Below are 14,932 nucleotides of genomic sequence, written 5' to 3' on the forward strand. Positions count from 1 at the left end.
ATGCTGGCTGGGACTGACACCTGGAAGCCACAGTTTCCACACCTCTGATTTGGTGCATTCCGTTTATATACCACATGCATACAAATAGGAGGCTGGTTGTCGCTACTGGTTTTTCTTCATGAAACTTGAGTGTGATTCCTCTTCCTCCCATACACACATGAGAGCTCTGGGGTGATTGACAAACAGGAGAACAGAAGTGTGTGCTGTGGTGGGAATAACCGTAGTGAAAATCTCCTTCCTTGGCTTTTCCTTCCACTCTCCCCTTTGGTGCCTGGTACAATCTCTCAATGCTGCCAGGCAAATTCTGCTCAGAATCTGCACTTTTCTCCCTATGGATGAGAGTGCATGGGCAGCTGTGCCAGGAGCAGGACTAGCAGTAGGCAAGTTTGATCTAGATTGGGATCCAAAGTCAATAAGTACTGATATCAAGCCAGGCTTTTCATGCCAGAATCTAGATCGTAGGACCAGACAGTGTCCAAATGGCTTATAAAATAGGTAAAGTGATATCTGAAGTCCAAATTCCTGACTTTGGGTGAATGGACAGACCATGGGTAGTAACCTATAGGCAGAAGAGGAATTGGAGAAGCTGTGGAAGTATGGGATCAAGCTGAATGCAGGGCAGGGCACAGACGAGGTGACGAGAACTGGAAAAATGTGGTGGGGGTCCAAACAGAAACTGGTAGCAGGATAAGAGTTGGTATGGTGATAACAAGGACAGGAAACAATAAAAGGCCACCCCTGCAAGGAACTTGCAGAAACAGTTCTCCTATTTACTAATCTTAGTTATACAAGGAAGGACAGACTTGTGGCCCTTTCTATCTGTGCTGGATACCAGATATTGATACAGTATATAACTTTATGAGGTAGTGAGGCTGCTTTATCTGAAGTTGAATCTTAGGTTTGGCATTGACTTCAACTTCAACAAGCTCTGGTGTGAGACCACGCCTTCTCCCTGCCCAACCCCATATACTTTGCTGTGTTATGTAATTACAAGCCTACCACCAAGATGTCGTCATTCTGAGAACCAATTTACCATAGATTATATATACATTTTCAGTTTAGTCTGCTTTAATTAGGTGAACATAAATCACAACCATTTGTGTTTAAAAATAAGCTCTCAACCATGTGCAATGACTTTCCCACAACTAATTAGAATGCAGATTCTGGGTGAAGGTTAATATGCATCTGTTCCACATTACACAAACATACTAAAGGTCACAAGAAGTATTAATGTATTGCTGTGGGGGTATTGCCTTATTTCTGTGTGTGCTGCAGAACAGCATACCATGTTGATGGAATATTGTGTTACTACCTCTCATCACTAACTAACCAAATCAGTTTTCACCTGTGTGGGTTTGGCTCTACCTCTTCTCTGGCCTGGTTTGCATGAAATGCTAAGCTTTGGTTTGTTTAACAAACCACGGATTGTCCCATAGAAATAATTTAAAACAAGCCATGGCTTATTTATCCAGAGCTTGGTCTGTTCTGCTCCTAGCTGCATGCTTCTTGCTTTGGCAAGCATGTGACGTAGGATGGCCAAACAAACCATGGTTACAGAAAGGTGTTTGGTTCTCACAAAACACCAAGCCATTGTTAAAACAAACCATGGTTCATAAGCAAATAACAAACCATAGCTTGAGAGCATGGTTTCTTCACAGTATGATAACCATAGTTAAACTGCTGGGATTTGGACAGTCAAATAAACTATGGTTTAAACTATGTAGTTTAAAAAGCCATAGTTTAGCATAATTTGCAGACTAATTCTCTGATAAGCAGGGATTTCAGGGAAAACTTTTTTGGCAAACACATTGGAAACTGATGGCCTTATAACAGTTGGGTAGAAATATACAAGTAGATAATGTATTGCCAGGATGTAACATTGGAACACACAAACACTGTGAGATCCTCAGCAACATAAGGTTGTCACATAATATCCTCAAATCCCAACCAGTTTTGAGCAAAATCTACAACCACACAGTCTCTTTTAGGACTGCTTCATGAAAGATATCCAAAAAGGTAGTTGCGTGTTAGCCTGTTGCAGGCAGCAAAAGAAACAATAAAACATCATATATTAGTCTAAGGTGCTACAAAACTCTTCTTTGTAGTCACACAAAGCATTTTTTTATACAGTGTACCAATGTAAGAAAAACTACAGTCCACCATTTTGTTGAGATGAGCATGGAGTGAATGTGACAATCACATTGGGTAAGGTAAACAAACACTGGACGTGGGTTTTAAAAACACATGATATTGTTGGCTTAAGAGGAGAAATGAAAGTAAAAGCTTAGTGATATTAATCAAATATCAAAGAAAAACGTTCTAGCTTATGGTAACCCATCTTGTGTTATATGCTTTTAAGAACAAAGGGAAACAGAACATGGCAGCAGTTAATAGGATTATAAACGGCCCAGCCTTCCTGGAAGAATTCAGTTACACAAACATTGCATGAGACAAAGTGGTGATTTTTTTTTCCAGCAAGGGAAATTTTTTGGGGGGGGGGGGATTATAATGCTTTTTCCGCAATCTCTGGTACCATTCCAGTCCCACAGGAGCCGTGACATATACAGTATGGATAATGCAAAACTAACCCTTTGGGTGTTTTTTTTTTAATGTTCTGGAGAACAAACTTAGCTCTAGATAGATATGCCCAGGGCAAAAGAAGAGACATAGTAACTAAACTAGACTGTGGAGCAGGCAAACTTTGTATTTAAACAGAAGAGTCAATACTGAGGACTGAAGGTCTGAGAGAGCTGCAAGCGAAGCAGGAAGATGGCTGTGGGCCAGATGGAGAGATGAGCTGATGTGGCAGGCTGGAGCTGCATGGAACAGTCTGGCTCAGCTCCATGAGAACTGTTGCACAATTTGGGAGGCCTTCATCAGGCAACGACTGAAATAACAGTTTTGATAGTGATAAAAACTTGCATGGAATTCACATGATCTTTGGTCGGCATTGTTTGCCACAGTTGCTTCAGATTTGTCAAAATGTAAACTGTGCTGCCTGATATCAGAGCAGTTAATTGTAATGCCTCTAGAGAGGTGTGGGCAAAATGCTACAAAGGCAGTCGGATTCAAGACCCAAAGGTTTGCTGGTACATTAGAATTCTTTGTTTTGTTTAATATAATAGGCATTGAAGATACTGCACATATCATGTGCTAGTGCAAACATGACATATTTTAACTGAGGTGTAACTTGAACCTAAAGATGTTTACTCAGAAGTAAGTAGATTCAATGGAACTATTTGCTATGGGAGTTTGCATAGGACTGTAGCCCTAGCCTGCAATCCTGAACCCACTTCCTTGGGAACAAGCCCCATTGAACATAATGGGACCTATTTCCATGCAAACACAGATATGATTGGGCTGTAAATGTATAGTTCATTAAGCTTGGTGGTTATGAGATAAGTAAATATTTAACAGTGCAGTTATAATTCTTTTTTGAGAGAATAGCTCTCTCTCTCTCTCTATATATATATATATACAGTAATGTTGTTTACAATGTAGCTTGCAATTCTTGCTATAGCTATCCTCAAAATAACCCTATGATATAGATTATTAACGTTTATCAATCCATTTGCATTTTTTGGGATTCCTCCTCCCCCCCCCCCATTTTTTTCAAAGAGCTCAGGTTTATTTCCCAGTTCTAAATAAGGAGTTACAGCTGCTGGGAAACCATCCTTTGTTAAATTGATTGATTGCTAATTGTTCGGGATGATTGGCCATTTCCTCAGTGGGAGCTAAGAGCTAGTTGTTTTGCTAGAGTGAGCAACTTACTTCTACAGGTGAATTCTGAGACTACTGTTGTATAGGGGCAGTTTTGTGTGTGTGAAATGGAAGTAGTTTTGAATTTGGGAAGAGAGTGAGCCAAGGTAGGCTTCTATTCTGCTCAGTTGGCATCCAAAGTCACAGAATCTATTCCAGGAGGGTAGGTTACAGTGATTTGTCCATTCCCAAGCCATATCCAGGGCCTAGAAAATAAAAGGCTTTCCTGCATCTCCTTGCAAGCATGTGCTGTCAGAGAACAAAAGAAGGAAGAGCAATAATTTATTTACTCCACAGCAATAAGAGTTTCCACACCATCTGCAAATTAGTATATTGGGAAGCTTAAGAGTCCTGTACTTTACTAGGGATAAATAGTATTGGAGAAAGCATAGCTATATTTACTTATGGCACAGGCTACCAGCCACATTTTATGCTGTCCCCAACATATTTCATTGCCTTCCATCAACTTCTGAAGTTACATAAGGTACAGTGAGAGTCAAAACGTAACCATCCATCAACAATCCTAGATGACATCATTGTAAATCCAGAAACTGTATTGCCTACACTTAACCTAAGAATGAGATGGGATGGATTGTGACCCTCCAATTGTTACTGGACTACAGCTTCCATTATCGCTCATCATTGACTATGCTGGCTGGGACTGATGGGAACTAGATTCCAACAACATCCAGAGGACCACAAGTTATTCATTCCTGTCTTAGTGAAAATGGAAGATTGTGCAATATCTCATCCCCTGTGTGTTAATTAAACATTAATAAAACATTCTATTTGTTGAAGCATCAAAGTAGGAATGATTCAATATTATTATCAAATGTGTATATATTTTAGTGAGGCTAGTTTACAATTTACAGTTATCAAGCATATCTTTGGAATCTTGTTTTTATTTCTTACCAACTGGCTAGTATATTCCTGATCTACTCATTATACTCTTTCTACTCTAAAATTGTCCAACGTTTGATTTTTGCCTATCCCCAATTAATATCAATTTTCATTGTATATAGCCAAAGCCCTTTACAATGGAAGACAGAGAATAAAATAACTGGAGACATTATTATATCATCTAAAATCATACACACAACCTGTGGCAGTTTACAACATAAAAAGAAATTTACAACAATATTTTAAAGACTAGAACTTAAATCAGCAAGTGATAAAATTTCAAAGAATTCCAGCCTAGTAATCCCTAAAATTAATTAAAGAACACAATTTAAGGCTACTAAAAATAACCAATAATAATTCAAGGCCAGCCCACATACTAGATAAAGCATATTTGAAACAAATGGGCTTTCAAAGCCTGTTTAAAAGCCAGGACCACCACTGAAAAGGCCATGTCTCTTGCACCCACCAATCTATCTGATTTTATTGATGGTCCAAAAAATGAGGCCTCTGATAACAAACTTGCAACCTGGCCTAGTTCATATGGATGTAAGTACTGTAATCCTTCAAATAACCTGGCTCCAACAGCAGTCATGTTGAGTGGCCAATTAAAGATGCAAAATGCACCCTACATGCAAAACTGTAGTTCTACAAGATTTTGGACATGCTTGAGCTCTCTGTCTTTTTCCAAGATGTAGGTTTACTTGGGTTAACTAGTTGCTTGATAAAATATACAACACAGGGAAGATCTGGAAAAGGCCTTGCCCCAGCTATGAAGGGGGGAAATTGCATAGCTCTGGTCCAAGCATCTGCTTCTAAACAAGTTCAAATGTATTTACCTATTTAGAAAATGTCTTAATCACTCTGTATTCAGAAGAATATCAGGGTTTCTAAGTGTGCTAAGTGGCTACAAGGAAAAGGGACCACATGGTGTGGTAGTGGTACTTTTGAGCATGATTCATTCTCCCAGGGAGGTTCATCTAGAGCCTACTTGGATATCATTTTGGCACCAGGTGAAGAAACTTACATTTCCTCAGGCTTTTTCATTCTCTGCACTTTCCTCTCCTGCCCTTGAAAAAAGTTCCCCACGCCTGCTCTGCAGGAATACCTGTCTAGAATACCTGGTCTGAACAAAGACATTGGATTCTTATCTCATTATACATGACAAAGCCATTTTTCACCTTCTCACCCCTTGCTTTTTCCTGTAAGACCTATTGCAGTCGTTAAGAGCCGTCAACAGGCTCATCTCAGCTATCTGCCAACCACCCATTCCCACCACCCTTCTGAGTAATACCCCTCCCCACCTTCTCACTATATAGAAGGATCTGGCAACTTCTGTTTCAGTGTATCTGACGAAGTGTGCATGCACACGAAAGCTCATACCAAGAACTAACTTAGTTGGTCTTTAAGGTGCTACTGGAAAGAATTTTTTTTGTTTTGTTTTGACTATGGCAGACCAACACGGCTACCTATCTGTAACTGTCTAGTTTTGTTCTTGTATTGATTCAGAGAGTGAATATTTTCTTATTCTACCAGGCGTCTAGCAATTAGAAAAGTATGATTTAGTGTGCAGAAATCATTGCTGTTAGTTGCTAGGACACAGATATTTTATTGTTAGCTTTTGATGTGTTATTTTATTCTGTTGCAGTGGTAGTCAACTAAGTTTTACTCAGAGTAGATCTGTTGAAATTAGTGGACCTATTTTAGTCATGCTCATTAATTTCAGTGGGTCTACTCTAAGTAAAGCCTAGTTGATTACTACCCTTAGTCTTGCTTTAATTATGTATTATTGTGGACTGCCATGGCTGCAGTAAAAAGTTGTACCTGCTAAAAGATTGATTTGAATGTTTTTTCTTTTAAAAAATACTTTTTAAAAAGCATGCTATTCAGATATTTTCTCATAAACCTGCATTTAGAAGGTGAAAAATCTCCATAACATTTTATCACACTTTTAAACATTCTATGTGCTTATTCAAATTAATCTGATGTGGATTATTTACCTCCAAAGTTAACAATTAGGATGGATACGTTAAAGAAAAGGGCTTAATGCACATTTAACAATGGAATGTGGTGTTCTAAACTGACATCCTTGATTGTGCACATGGAGCCAGACAATAGGCAGACTACAAGTATATGATACTGTGTTTATGTGCAGCCTGGCAAGTACAAGATGGTTGAAGCCTAAAGCCATTATAGAGTAATGAACCTGTGTTAAGCTATTTTTGTATGCTTTGCAGTTGCAGGGGTAGTCCAGGAGGAAGAGTGGAATAGTGTATAATTTGTCTCTGGAAAGTTCAGGTTGAGACCCTATTTCTCCCACAGTCTGTTGTATGACACTGAAGAAGTCACCTTAGCCCATCACTGCCTTCAAACCAGCTCCTTACAAATGTTCTGAACATAGGGGAGAGACATGACATTCTGGTGGTAGGCTCTTTGCCCAACCTACATGCATTTGTTTCAATACAACCAGCAACCCTGCAGGGATGTCTAAGCTGTAGTTCTCCTGATGCTGAATTACAACTCCCATCAGCATGACCAATGCTTAGGGATGATGGGAGCTGGCAGTCTAGCCAACATCATGTTCATGACATCTGAAAATGTCCTCCTGTATTTCTGCAAGGACATAGGACGTATATTAACTCTTCTTTGGCGATTACTTGTAGCCAAGTAAGATTGTCTTCCATAAACACGGTTTTAACAATGAGTCCGTAAGTGACTGTCGAGGCCAATTCTGGATTAACTGTACAAATAAGGGGATAACCAGGATCGTGGCCGGTGGTCTTACACCCAAACCTCCTTCACTAAGAGATGTGAATAGAGCTCTATTAGCCATAGCCTCTTCTACATGACTGGAAACACTTTGTAACCAGAGCTCCTTCTGGCTGATCACACTTATCCTCTTTAGTCAAGGTGAGAATCAGCAGAATCTTGCTACTGAATTGGGTTCGCAGGAGGACAAACGCAGCATGGGCCACTTTGCTGATTAAAAACCTTAAGAAGTAGTTCTGTATCTATACCCACTCCAGATCTTTGCCAATTTTTGTTGCGCTGCTCCCTTACATCTTCCAGTTTTAAGCAGATATAATACTAAGGGGGAGACATAATGCAGAGGTAGCGGGCAGCACGTTCCCTGAATTCAACTAGAAAAGAGGAGCGATAGCAAGCGCTGCTCTCTTATGCTCCATGGGATGCTCTGAAGGAGGAATCCCTGCAAACAAGGGACATCTGGAGAGCTTAATCCCAGTCTAGACAAGACCCGGGGAGATGCCACGGAGCCAACTCCGGGGGCTGGGGAGAGCACCGTGTACTCGCCGTGCTTATCCCAGCCTGGGAAGCCCCCTACCCCCCGCCTCACAAGGGCATTTGCGACGCCTCCTCCCCCACCCGGGCAAGCAGGCGTTTCAAATGGCGGCGGCGAGACAGGCGGACGATCCCAGGGAGGAGGAAAAGGGGCCGGGCCGGGAGAGAGGGCTGCTCCAGCCATCGAGGACTCGGCGCTCCAGGCGCGAGGACTCGAGCTCCGAGAGCTTGGATGGCTTTGGAATAAATGTCTCGGTGTTAGTAAGGCGGCCATTTTAGATGGGGAGCGGAGCGGGCGGCTGGGAGTGAGGGAAGAGCCGTCGGAGCTGGAGGAGGTGGCGGCGGCGGCACAAGCAGCGGCGGCACCCGAGAGAGGCGGACAGGTACCGGGCTGGTTTCGCGGCTGGGAGGGCGGGAGTGTCGCAGCCGGAGCCCCGGGAAAGGGCTGAGGTTGTCCAAAGAGATGGGGAAGGCGCCGTCGTGTCGTGTCGAGGCGTGTGTGTGTGTGTAGCGGGGGGCTAGGAAAGCCCGGAGACACTGGGAAGGGGGCGGCCGCGAAGGAGCTGCTTCAGCAGCCTCAATTGTGCTCGGCGTCTGTGCGGACGGAGCCGCCCAGGTTGGACGGCTGCGTCCTCCCGCGAGTCCCGCCTGCCCCGAGACTGAGACGGGGATGCTGTGCGCTCCCCCGGGTTTGGCGCTGGGCTTCTTCTCCCCATTCCTCGCTGCTCGCAGTGGCGTCGCTTTTCTCCGGCAATTTAGACGGGGCGCTCAGTTTGCAGCTGCTAAAACTGCCTCCGTAGTCAGCTTTTGACGCTACCCGACTGTCGGGCCCTACCCACTTTGAGTTTGTTTGTTTCTTGCTTGCTTCCTCATTTGTATTTTTTATTTTTTTTATTTTGGTTCGGGTGAGGAAAGCGTGCTGTCCTGCCCCTTCAGGGAACGGGTGTGGGGAATGAGGCAAGCAGCGCAGGCTTCTCTCTTGCTGGCGTCCAATAATGTGATGCAGCAGCGGCTCCTTCACGACGTTGACAAGGGTAGGAATGGATGCAGCTGCCGTCGCTGCGCAAGTCAGCGCTTTTCTTTTGCCGGGTTGATGCTTTCAGGCTGGGTCTTCGGGCTCCTGTTGTGACTAAAACGTCTGCCGATTCAAAAGTAGCCAGCGCTTGGTCTTTTTCTGCCATGAGTTGAAGTTATGCAGTGGGTTAGTTATCCGGAGCCGGTGTGGTTTGAAATGCGTTTGCCTGCCTCCGTCGTAGCTGCAGCATCCTCTGGAGTCTGGACGGAGCCTTCTGCGTCCTGGATAGTCTCTGAATTGCATTGGAAATAATTTGAAACGAGCGATTAGAAACTTTCAGAAATGAGGTCATCGCTGGGGAGTGAGGAGAGGTTGCTGAATGGGGATTCCCATATTTCCCCCGTGTGTGATCCAGATATGTTCTTGGTTGCTTTAAGAAAGGTGGAAAAGAGGAGGTAGTTTAGCAGCTGTATCACAGCTTAATTGCTTAAGTCTGTGCAGGTAAGTGAAGGTGAAGACATAAAAAACACCTGGGGAGAACTTCTTTCATCAGTCTTCTGGCTATCTTTGTAGAGGTAGGAGACAAGGAGTCTTTTTGCGAGCCTACTTAGATTTTCTTTGTCATGAACTGGCATTGATTTGTGTATCTCACATAGTTAAGTAATGCAAATTAAGTCAGTGATAAGCAGGCTTGTCTTGAGTTCCTTTTGTTGGCGGTGGTTGTTTTGGCTTGGAGTGGGAAAGTACATGATTTCTATTTCTGTAGTCTATTACAGACTATTTCTAATGAGTATTAGCTGAGTCATCAATGTTTACTTGAAAGTCCCACTCATTTAAGTGGCTTTACTTTCATGTAAATATCCATAGGATGGTAACCTAAAAGTCAGAATGACTTTTAAATACTTGAATAGCGTAGACTTGGGAAAATTCCAGTTTTAAAACACACAAAGGGTGCAATCCTAGGTAAGCAAATATTTTGTAATGTGTTGCATCTATTTTGAGAGAGAACATAGCTTTTCAGAAGATACCTTATCTAATGTTTTCTGTATTTGTTTGTTTATTTTGTACATAGCCAAAATAGAATTCTAGGCAGTTTACAAGCATATAAAGTACCAAGTCTAATATCTGGAATTGCTGGTCAGAGTATCTTGGATAGAAGGGCTTTAAAAAAATCTCTTCTAGAAACCTTGGTAGATGTGATGCCAAAGTAGATAGTCCTAGGCTAGGCCATTGGTTTGCCTGCCTGAAGCTGATACATGCTGTAGTGTCCTTAACTGTGCAGCACAGTCCAATGTTGCCTGAATTAGTCTCCACTTACCTGGAGGTAGGCTTCATTGAATTCAGTAGGACTGCTAAGTAGACAAAGTTAGGATTAATTACATGTATTATTCTGTTTTGAAATTGAGTGTGGAATCTGTGATCCTCCAGAGGTTGTTTGACTCAGCTCCTATCAACCTAGCCAGCATGGCCAATGGTCAGGGATGGTTGGAGTTGTAATCCAGCAGCATCTGGAGGGCCATGGGTTAGTCATCCTGGTCCAAAATTAAGATTTAACTTTTAGTTAAGATTTTAATTTCAAGTGGTGTAGGTTATGCTTCTTGAATAATTTATTTTTTGTACATTGCTATTTTGTTTGCAAAGCTGCTGCTGTACAGATGTAAAATGTTTAAATAACTGGCATATGATGTTGCTAGATGCTTTGTATACCATGCCGAAATTATTTTACTGGAACAATGCAATAAAGCCACTTTACATTATTCCAAAACCTCCTTAAGCATGAGAAGTTATATGATGAATAGCCTTTCAGAATTGAGAATTGGTTAATAACCTCTTTTGACAGTAGCTGATGTATTCATTGCAGAATATTGTTGCTGTCAACCTAACACTGGAAGTTTATTGCAAAAATTATCTTTGAAGTTTTTGATTATAATGCAAATATATTTCACTGCTTCTTTGAGAAGTGCAATAACAAATGGATCTCTAAATTTGTTTGCAGCTATAAGTAACACTGTGTTCTGCTGCTGTACTTTTGGAGCGGCGGTTTTTGGGTTTTTTTAGGCAAAGCCTTGACTGTTCCTTAGATGGAGCAGGAAATATAAATTTGATCAAAATCAAATAAAATATGACTGGTTTAACTTGCGAAGGTTGTGGATAGTTGGCATTTCAGTTACTGTATATTCCATTTTAGGTAACTCCATAGAGTCAGTTTGTTAGATGATGCTGTTTTGTGTGTGTGTGTGTGTGTGTGTGTGTGTGTGCAGCATTTCAGTGCTGCATGAATTATTTTAAGTGTATGGCAGTACTGTTGTTTAGTGCCCAACTTGGTGTTCCAGTGCAGTTGTGGTATAACCAAAATTGCTTGAGATCTGGCAAATCCTAATAAAACTATATCAATAAGCAATGTGTTCTATTCATTGCACATAGTATCACTTTAGAACATTTGGGACATCTTGTATATTTTTAGATTGTGAACTGAGTGAGGTTGGTTCACTGAGTTACTAGATGGGTGTGGTACTAACAGTAATTAAATCTGGTTTAGGGTTTTAGACCCAAGGGCTTCAATGTGGCATTTTACTTTGTAATTTTTCAAAGGGAAGAGAGTGAGCTAAAATCTTGAAATTAGTCTTGACTTTGCTTAGCTGAATAGTAGACATTTATGCTAAGAATGTGGTGAAGGGAGAACTAAACGGAAGAAGGGAGAGGGAGAATTGCATCTTTTTGTTTCTTAATGTTAGTTGGCTTGGAAAGGGCAAGGAGATTGTTCTCTTTACATGCTCAAACTAATTTCTTAACGAGGTATAGATATGGTATCAAAGCCTTTATCTTAAAGTGTACTTTCTATTGTTGGCTTAACCACAGCATACTGTAAATCATAGGGCTTTTTGCTAAAACAGAGAAGCAGTTTTTTCATGGCTATAAGATGTATCTATCCTAGGTAATTGTGGATACAAGTAAGTGGACATACATTTGTACCAGCAATCCTAAATACTGCATTTGATTTCTCAGCTGCTGCAATAGCTTTGGTTTTCACCACTATGAAAACATGGCCGTGGCATATTTATGGAGCAGTTCAAGTAGATAAATAGGTACCGCTCCGGCGGGAAGGTAAACGGCGTTTCTGTGCGCTGCTCTGGTTTGCCAGAAGCGGCTTAGTCATGCTGGCCGCATGACCCGGAAGCTCCCTCGGCCAATAAAGCGAGATGAGCGCCGCAACCCCAGAGTTGGCTATGACTGGACCTAATGGTCAGGGGTCCCTTTACCTTTTTACTGAGGAATATATATCCCTTCCCTCAAATATACTTAGTAGCTCATGAGAAATCTGTTACATACAGTACTGTATTCTGTGTGATTTGGTACTGTTTCGATTTCTAGTGGTTATACAATGAGTATTTGGGATGGTTCAAAGTTTCCCCAAAGTCATATTCTTAGGAAACACTGTTGGGAAACTTGCTGTAGGTGAGGAAGAGGATGCTCAACTCATGAACTGGAGAAACTTTGCTCTTTACTTTACTTCTGTCTTCCATACTGATGTCTTGCAGTAGAATAAGTTATAGTTTCCTCTCCCCACTCCACCAAACTGTTGGTTGGACCATAGCCAACCACAAATGAACAACCACACCCTAGGCCAACCCCAACCTCTCTCATCACCAAAGGAACACAAGTGAACAGCAAAGAACGTGCACAAGCAACGCTGACACCAAACCCTACATATAGTAAGTAAAATAGAAACCCCACCCCACCCCCACCCATCTTCCCCACCCCTCCACCTCATTCCCCCTTTTCTTCCCAATGTCTCAACAAATGAAACTTATTTCTAAAAATGTTACATGGAAAAACATATATGAGAGATAACATTGCGCGCGCACACTTGTAAATCAAGAAAATCTTTAATAATAATAATAGACCAAACTATATATGAGTCCCACCAGTTGTGGTGACTGACAGCTTCCTTGTTACTGAAATCCTAGGAGAAACACCAAGTTTATTGTGCATGTGTAGTTGCATTTTATTCGGAGGATCACAAGTGGTGTTACACTGATCAATATTTGGAAGGACTTGTGGCACTGTAGAAGTGAATTTTAGCTATGGTATGCCTGAATCAGACAAGAGATATGGATGACCAGGGTCTTATATTTTTACATGTATGTTTATTTCCTGAGATCATACAAACATCCTGAAATAGGATTTTATCTTGGAAAATATAAAGAGCAGAGTTGAATGACCATGCAGAGTTGAGTCTTCCTTCTCAACCTTCACAAATTTACAGTGTTAGCTGCAGTTCATATATATATGTAGCCAAAGGGTTATAAAAAGAAAGCCAGCTGATGTTGCAGTCTAAGCAGTGGCCATATAGTGGAAAGATTCTCCTTTGGCATCTTCAGTAGTGCTATTTTTACCTATTCTAATAGATCTGTCCTTGTGATTTTGAGCTAAAGGACAGTAACTGAAACTAAGTTTTATTTGCATTGCAACAACAACAACAACAAAAACTGAGGAGGAAAAGAATATGGCTAGCAAATACCTTTTCATATCTCTAAACATGGCATAGACATGCAGGGAGGTGTACATTGGCTGCTCTGTTGGATGAAAATATTGAATTAATTATAGACTTTTGAAGTATGACTTGATTTTGGAATGTGTTTGCATGTGCATTTATTTCTGGATTGACTTGTCTTGAATCGTGTCTCTTGCCGCTTTAATACTAGCTAGCTTCTTTTTGTGCCAGCTAGTTCCTTGTATATGTCATTAGTTTAATTCCTTTTCTTTTTCTTAGCTGTGCAGTGTGGTTATCTAATATCCCCATGCAATTCGTTTCCTTGTAGATGCAATCAACTATGGGACCTACATTGGTGCCTTCCAAGAGTGTCTTGGAATGTATATTTGCTAATTAGAAGTTGACCTTCTAGCAGTATCCTAGAATGTGTGCAGTGCACATTAGTGTTCATACATGTGTGTGGTCCCAGTCATTCCGCTTGCTAATATGGATGACAACTCACAAGTTGGTTGATTATATTTATGGATGGCAGCAATTCATGTGATTTGCGGCTGTTAGAAAAAATGCTGCATTCATCATGCAGATTTTAGCAGTTTGATTTCCTGTTTTACTTGTTACTTTTATCCCTAGGACTTGTGTCAAAGATGAAATGTGTTGTTGGAGAAATGTGTTGTGTGAATTAGCACAAACTTTGTGGAATAAGGAGGAACACTTTTATTTGCTGGCACTGCTTGGGATATTACGAACTGGTTCATTTATGAACTGGTTCATTTATTATGGAAAACTGTTCAGTTTAGCTTTTGGTAGGTACTGAAAGATTATTTTGATTTCATACTAGCTTTAGGCATGATCACTTTATCCAGTGGGTTTTACTAGAGTGTGGTATCTTTTGATGTTTAAACAGAACAGCTGCATGGATCTTCTGTGTAGGATGCCCTGTGATCACGTGCTCATATAGTATGTATGTTGTACATACTGTAGCTCCTAACATTTCATTGTCCAGAGTGCTGCTGCAGGAATGAGTAGTTTAGTTCAGTCAAGTGCTACAGAATATCTTCTAAAACACCTAATTGATTTCTGGACTTGACTTGACTCAGGTGCATTTGGGATCCATAGCAGATCCCATATCTTATCTGATTTATGGTTTACACTAAATAGAAGGAATGACTTTAAAAACAGAATGAACATACCAGCATTATCTTTAGATCTTTCCTGTATTTTATTTTAATCTGTGTTGAACCATTTATTTGTTTGAATTAGACACACCTGTTTTGTAGTCTTTCTAGAAGCTCTAATGGTCTGAAGCTAGCTTCAAAGACAAACGAGCACATTTGCACACTATGCTGTCTCCCATATGTTCATATAGGCTTTTGCCATATGACTGGGGTAGCCAGAAAACTACAAAGTATAAGCATATGCTGAATGTTTTTGCTCATTAAGACCTGCTCTAACTGAGGATTGTGGGA

General features: G+C 41.1%; 1 protein-coding gene across 40 annotated transcripts in view; it reads left to right on the forward strand.

The window, feature by feature from the left end:
* RAF1 (Raf-1 proto-oncogene, serine/threonine kinase) overlaps window positions 1-14,932 on the forward strand; it is a 68,329-nt gene that overhangs the window by 15,539 nt on the left and 37,858 nt on the right. For 8 of the 40 annotated variants that reach the window (XM_083603361.1, XM_083603366.1, XM_083603377.1 and 5 more), the window contains exon 1: window positions 8,197-8,339. The exons of 10 other annotated variants lie outside the window; for them this stretch is intronic. The gene's annotated coding sequence lies outside the window, so the exon portion shown is untranslated. Of the gene's footprint in view, window positions 1-8,129; window positions 8,340-8,531; window positions 9,547-12,510; window positions 12,685-14,932 lie in introns of those variants that run through there. 22 more of the 40 variants (XM_083603378.1, XM_083603387.1, XM_083603382.1 and 19 more) reach the window with 20 other exon arrangements.

Source organism: Podarcis filfolensis (assembly GCF_964270895.1).
Source record: "Podarcis filfolensis genome assembly, chromosome: 2".
NCBI classification, from domain to species: domain Eukaryota; kingdom Metazoa; phylum Chordata; class Lepidosauria; order Squamata; family Lacertidae; genus Podarcis; species Podarcis filfolensis.